Source organism: Mus caroli, unplaced genomic scaffold, assembly GCF_978045245.1.
Source record: "Mus caroli unplaced genomic scaffold, Mus_caroli_1 scaffold_15, whole genome shotgun sequence".
Classification (NCBI taxonomy): Eukaryota; Metazoa; Chordata; class Mammalia; order Rodentia; family Muridae; genus Mus; species Mus caroli.
In genome coordinates, this window is record NW_028227270.1 from 64925839 (window position 1) to 64933091 (window position 7253).

Genomic DNA, 7253 nt, shown 5'->3' on the forward strand with positions numbered 1-7253 from the left:
CAGCAGGAAACGGAGGCTTGCCCAAACTCGGGAATTAAGGAACAACCGGATTCAACTACATGTTTTTGATCCATATTCATTCATTTCTGAAAAAAAAAAAATAACTGCCACTGCTTTTTTTCCCAGGCACCCAGCCAGGTGCCGGATATAGTGGTAAAAGCAAGAAAACCAAACTCAGTGCTTACGTGCTAGGCGGGAAGAAAGGTGGTAGCGATCCTGTAAGTGAGCACATTAATGGGTGGTTTTAGAATGAATGCTACTAAAACAAAGAACTAGAGAGGACGCTTTGTGGTAGAGTGCGCCTCGCATGCCCACCCCCACCCCCAGCCACATGTCATTAAAGGGACCAGAGTGGTCTCTGGCTATGACATTTGAGTAAATCCAGAAGAGGCACTGCGCCCAAAGTTAAGTTTGGCGAGGACCAAAGCATAAATGTTTCCAGAATCCAGTGTTCTGAGGTGAGCCAAAAGCAAGGGTGTCAGCTAGACCATGGAAGGTGTTGTGGTTTACAGAGAAGGGTTTATTTTGTGAAATGTGAAACTCCTGGAAGGGTGACATATTTACCAATGATAGCTCGGACTAGTGGATGATTAAGCACCAAGTGAAGACCGTTGTGTCCAGATGAGACCTGAGGGCTAGTGAGAATGTGCACCTGTGAAGGCTTGACGGCATGGAGGATGGAAAGAACCTGGATAAAGAACCCTTTCAGCATCCTCGAGGATCCTGTAGCTGGCAAGTAGGCTCAGCTGGTAAAGGCGCCAGTGGGCAAGCCTGACCAAATATGAAGACCTGCGTTCGATCCTGGGATTCATCTGGTAGAAGAAGACAGTCAACTGTATTTGTTCTCCTCTAGCTACAAACAGATTAATAAGTTAATATAAGTAAACAAGTCGATCTAAACAAGTGTAGCATGAACAAGGGTCAGGAGAGGAGGGAAGGGTGCTTAACATATATAACACCTAAGGGCAGAGCGTCTGTAGAATTTGCAGTGGGCATTGGGGTGGGCTCGGGGACCATGAAGTGAGGAGAGTGTCTTGATGGAGCCTGGATCCAGGATGTCCTTGGACTTCATTTTGAGGGTAATGGGGAGTCATGGAGGCAGATTTTTAAGGAGATGAGTAAATTTGCTTTCCTAGAGGGCTCTAGGCTGCTCTGCGGCCTTGGGCTGTGAATGGCAGGCAATCTGTTTTGGTGTCTAGTATCTGAACACTCTACCATCTGGGAGGAATCCTAGGAGAAGCAGAGGCAGGTCCTGACTCTAAGAAAATCTGAAGGCACCTAAGAAAGGGCAGTGGTGGCGCACACCTTTCATCCCAGCACTTGGGAGGCAGAGGCAGGCGGATTTTTGAGTTCAAGGCCAGCCTGGTCTACAGAGAGAGTTCCAGGACAGCCAGGGCTATACAGAGAAACTCTGTCTCAAAAAAACCAAAAAAAAAAAAAGAAGGAAGAAAAGAAAATTGGAAAAGACAGTGAGTATTGGTCCTGGGTAGCAGACAGTGTTACAGTGTTTCCAACAGGGCCTTTGTAGCCAAGGAAGGGACCAACACAAGACAGCTGGCGGTCACTTGAAATTCATTGTGGGAGGGGTGGTGGTGATGCTGGGGTTGGAGGCTGGGGGGCTAGAGGTCAGCGGTGTTAAGCCAGCATGGGGAATTCAAACAAGCTCCCTTCCAAGAACTGTCCAGTCTCTTCCTGGTCTTAAATTACCCAGAATCTGGTTTGGCTGCTTGCAACCAAGTATTTGGCTAAGACAGGAAGTGGACCTTTGGGGTGAACCATTAGCAGAATAGTGGTACCCTGTCCTGGGGTGACAGCCAGGCCATGTAAACAATGGAGTTGAACTGGAATTAACTTAGGGTGAAGAGAAGATACCAGTCACAGCTCCCAGATTTTGGAGACATTTTTAAAAAGGAAAACTTAGCACAGTCCAACCCAGTTCTAGCTTCCTTGAACCAATGAGCTTCTTTGGGGTACGTACTTTATAGTTGACTCAAAGGCAGCTGAGTCACCCAGCAGAGGTAAGGACTTAGGAAAGCCTACGTAGCTTTCCTAAGTCCTGTGTGGGCTAGCTCCTTGCCCAATGTGCATACAACTCAACCAGGGACTCCCTTTTCTCTGCGAAGTTGTTTCCTGCTCATGTAACATGTGTATCTTGAAGCTGTCTGAGCTTCCTAAGCCTGATAACTCTTATTAGTTTCTCTGGTCTTTGAGACATCTCCCCCACTTCCCATCTCCAGGAGGGAACATTTCAATTTGGATGAAATAACCACACAATAATGTCAGAGGTACATTTCCTGGAATCTTGGCCTGTAGAAGTCATTGCACTCAGTCCAAAGAAATAAACATCAAGGTTAGTGATTGCGGCATTGTTCAAAACGGTGCACTAATTGAGTAAGAAAAGTTTGGTCGTTTCCTGTAGAGTGATAGGCTTCTCCATCCTCCCTTCCTTCCCTCTTTCCTTCCTCTCTTTCTTTCAACAAGCTCTTAATATTTGTCACTCAGCCTACCTGGTCTTGAACTTGGGTTGTAAGCAATCCTGCTTTGGCTTCCCTAGTAAGGACTACAAGTCTCTGCCATGTCACCCAACCAGGTTGCTTATTCTTAAAAACTACTAGCTGTGCCAGGTGTGTGGTGCATACCTTTAATCCAAGCATTTGGGAGGCCAAGGGAGGCATATCTATGTGGGTTCAAAGCCAGTCTGGTCTACAAAGTAAGATCTAGGACAGCCAGGATAATATAAAGAGACTCTGTCTCAAAAAACCAAAACAACCAACAGACCTGACCCAATCACTCTCTCTCGTTGAGAACCTTCTGTGGCAACCCATGCTGACCAACTTCTAAAGTGTCCCTGGCCTTAATACCTGAAAGGCATTCATACCCGAATGTCCCCACCCCTTGAATGTGGCAGCATTGCCTGAATGAGTTCAGACCAAAAGAATGCAGCCAACATGACATGTCATTACAAAGTCTAAGTCGCTAAGTGACAAGGCTTCCAGTTTCATTTCCTGTGCCCAAAATAATAAAAAAAACCAAAGTGAATAAAAAGAGACTCCAGTCTCCTCCAGATGGCCTACAAATGTGCTGCTTCATCTGGGCCCTGTTTATCCCTCCACTGTCTACAGCCCCTTGCTTGGTGCAAGCTAGCAGCCATACACATGGCCTCTCTTACCCTGGAACCACATTTCTCAGTATTGTAGCCACCAGCCACATGTGGTTATCAATATTAAAATAAAAACCTCTAAGGGTTCATGATTAGCCAAAGAATGATATCCTGGACTCAAACAGTATGTAAATACAGAGTGTTTTATTCTGCAGAAGTCCACCAGGCTGGGGTCTCCCATTACCAGAATAGAAAGACACCCAAGTGAGTTTGCAGGCCTGATTAAGGAATTCCAGGGTAGGTGACCTCTATGTTAATCTGTTGGGTCCATATCTACAGATATTCCATCACTGGGATGTGGGGGCTGGAAACTGCTGCTGACCCATTGTCCTTGCCTCAGGCTAGATTACTGCCAATTTGAAGCCTGTCATGGAATCAGCCTAGCCTTCTCAAACCGGAATCCAGTTCCTCGGTCCCCTGAAGCCATAGTTTGTGTGCTTGTAGTCATGTAAAAGCTCCATTGGGTTAAGCTGTTAGTGGGAAGGGGAGCTGCCTCTTGGCAGCCTTCCCTATGTCAAGCGGGGTGACTGGGGGAGTAAGGGTACCAAGATGTGGAAGACAATGGACTGGATACTGTCTGGTCCCCCCATTCCTTTTGAACAAGTATGTCTGTAACCTCTTGAAAGCCATGCCCCAAGTCTCGCTAAAAAGAAATGGAGCTGAGTATGGGACAGGCCTATAATCTTGCTTAGAGAGCCTGGCAGGAGGGGTGAGGGTTCAAAACCAGCCTGAGTTACTCTGTCTCTGCATGCTCATAAGTATCAGACATCAAAGAATAAGACTTTGGTGTTTCCCATTCTGTAAGCCCCCAGCCCAGCTTTGCTGGGAGAGAAACCAAGACAGAGAGAGGGTATCTGTCTGCCCTGGTCCACAGCTGGGGACGGAAGAAAACCAAGAGTTCAGAGGGAACAGGAGACAAGTGTAGCAATTGCTCAGAGTGTGGCCTTGTGATAAAGCTTTTCCATTCTCCAGGGTTGAACAGTGACCAGACTCTGCCTCCCTGGTGTGTTTCCATCCCAACCAACATCCCACTAGTGGCAGTGCCCACTCTGTCCTAAGGATCCTCAAAAGTCAAGGGTCAGAGAGGCTGACCCTTGACCCAGAAGCATGCAATGGGCATTGGCCCTAACAGTATCACAGGCCACCTCCCTCCACTCCTGTGGTTCTCACCCTCTCTTCCCCAGGACATCATTTCTTATTCTCAAGCTACTTACACAGTGGATCTCAACCTCTTGCATGAGCTAAGACTTCTGATTTTAAATAAGATTGGCATAGTCAGAAAGGGCATCTACCTTCTAGAGTACTTGCAAGACACAGATGGTCCTGAACGCAGGTGTCTCTGGAGGTGTGCTTTCAAAGGCTTTGTCCCTCAAAAGCTCTATCCCCTATCTAACTCCACTTGTAAGCATTTTGTTTGGTTCTTGCCATTCTGGGCAAAAGTCCAGGGCCTCAAGCCTACTAAGTAGGTGCTTTGCTGCTGAGCTACACCCCACAACCCCCATCTTTGTTTTAATCTGTTGTGTTCTCTCTCAGAGATGTTTTAGAAGACCTCTAGCTTGATGGCACCAGCCCCTGGACCCCTCTAATTTCCTGGAAGTCAAAGGGAGGGCTGTAGAAATGAAGATGGAGAAGTTTGAGAGTATAGCTGTAGGCTGGCGAGCTGGCTCTGCAAGTAAGGTGCTTGTTGCTCACGCCTAAGGACCTGAGCTCACATCTCCATCACTCACTCAAAAAGCCAGGTGTGGCAGCAGCTGGAATTCCAGCACTAAAGAGGCACAGAGAGGATGGGATGGTTCCTGGGACTCATTGACTATCCAGTCTAGCTGACCCAGTGAGCTCCAGATTCACTGAAAGACTTTGTCCCCAAAAGGTGACACATGGTGACTAGGGAGACCTCTCCTCAGTTAGGAACGAAGTTCTTGCAAAGTTCAGTTCTCAACACCCATGCCAGGCAGCTCACAACCACCTGTGACTGCCACAGAGGATCTGACGCCCTCTTCTGGCCTCTGCAGACACCTGCACACACATGTATATAAACACACATACTTTAAAACAAAACAAAACAAAACAAAACAAAACAACACAAGGCAGCCTGGAGAGATGGCTAAGAGGTCCAGAGTTCAATTCCCAGCAACCGCCTGGTGGTTCAAACCTATCTGTCGGGATCTGATTCCTTCTTCTGGTGTACATGAATAAATAAATCTTTTTCTTTCTTTCTTTCTTTCTTCCTTTCTTTCTTCCTTTCTTTGTTTTCTTTTCTTTCTTTTTTTTAAAGTGGCAAGTGGGTAGTAGTAGTGTATGCATTTGATCCCAGTTTCAGGAGGCAGAAGGAGGAAGATCTCTGTGAGTTTTAGGCCAGCCTGGTTTGCATAATGAGTTCCAAGACAGCCAAGGCTTTATATAGAGAGAAATCCTATCTCATAAAATAATGATGATAATAATTAAAAGGAAAGGGATGGAAAGATGGCTCAGTGGTTAAGAGCACTGACTGCTCTTCCAGAGGTCCTGAGTTCAATTTCCAGCAACAACATGGTGGCTCACAACCACCTGTAATGGGATTTGCTGCCCTCTTCTGGTGTTCTGCCTGAAGAGAGTGACAGTGGGCTCATATACTTAAAATAAATAAGTAAATAAATCTTTTAAAAAGAGGCAAAAAATTTTTAAAAATAAAATAAAAAGGAGAGTGATTGAGGAAGAAACATGACATCAACCACTGGCCTCTCACACAGGAACGTGGACTCCACAGACACATACATACCTCCCCCTACACACACACACACACACACAAAGGTGGGAGTGAGGGAGGGGCACAGTGATGTACTGCATAACAGTGCTTTGGTTGAGGACCCCTTCACAGTCTGTGACTTAGTGGCTGTCTTAGATTGCACGAGTACATCATTCTGAGGCATCCACGTATTGACTGTCAGCTAGCTACCAATCAATGCCTGTCTCTGGGGATGTGTCCCTACCAAGTGACATGTGACTGTGTCCAGGCAGTGGGGTAAACAGAACTTGGTGCTGGTCAGGTGTGACACCTACAGAAGTGCAGGAGTCCTGCTCTGCAAACAAGTAATGGCTCTATAAACAGAAGAGAATTCACTGGAAAGCCTGCAGGTTCCACGGAGCCAACCGCAGGAAATACATGTGGAAACCGGTATGGATAGGGTCCATGGGAGAACAGAAAGCAGAAAGCACGGGGATTGGAGGAGCAAGTGCCTGTGGCTGTCATGCCATCTCAGGCCTCTCTGCCCCTGTCTTCAGTGGCTACTAAAATTTGGAGTTCTCCGATCTAGCGCCAAGATTAATTGCTCTAAGCCAGCTATGGGAATTCCCCTAGGCTTTGCTAGAGGTGGTTTACGGGTGTGTGTGTGTGTGTGTGCACGCGCACACGAGTGTATGTGCAGGCAGAAGCCATGAAAAGAACAACTTGTGAGGGTCCATTCTGTTCTCTCTGTCCACCATGTAGAAGCTCAAGTTCAGGCCATTAGGCCTGGTGGCAAGTGGCCTTCCCTCTGAGCTGCCTGCCTAGTGATATCCTTGCTTCAGCATTCTGAGAGGTCGTGAGCCTCCCACCTCTGCTTCCTGTGTGCTCCACCAGGTCCAGCTTAGCAGTTTTGTGGAGCCTCCCTCCCTTCTCAGCAGCAGCTGGTGGCATGGCCAGTGTTTTCCCACCTAAGCAGCAGGGAGTGAACTTAGATATGATTCTTAGAACTGCGACAGCCATCATGTGACCATAAAGGAAGCTGGCCTGAAGATTTTCACACCGAGAGCCATGATAAACCAGGGATGAACCAATCCAAAGTGGATCAAAGACTCTAATAGAAGACCTCAAACTTTGATTTTGTTAGAGGAAAATATAGGTTAAACTAAGATATGTGCACTGGCTAGGACTTTCTGAAAACAACTAGTACGAGATACCCTAAGGATTGACAACGTGAAATTAAAGTAAGTGAAATTAAAAGGTTTATGGAACAGGGTGGCCATAGTACACCCTGTAATCCCAGCACTTGGAAGGCAGAGGCAGCAGATCTCTCTGAGTTTGAGGCCAGCCTGGTCTACACAGGTCCAGGACAGCCATGGCTACGCAGAGAAA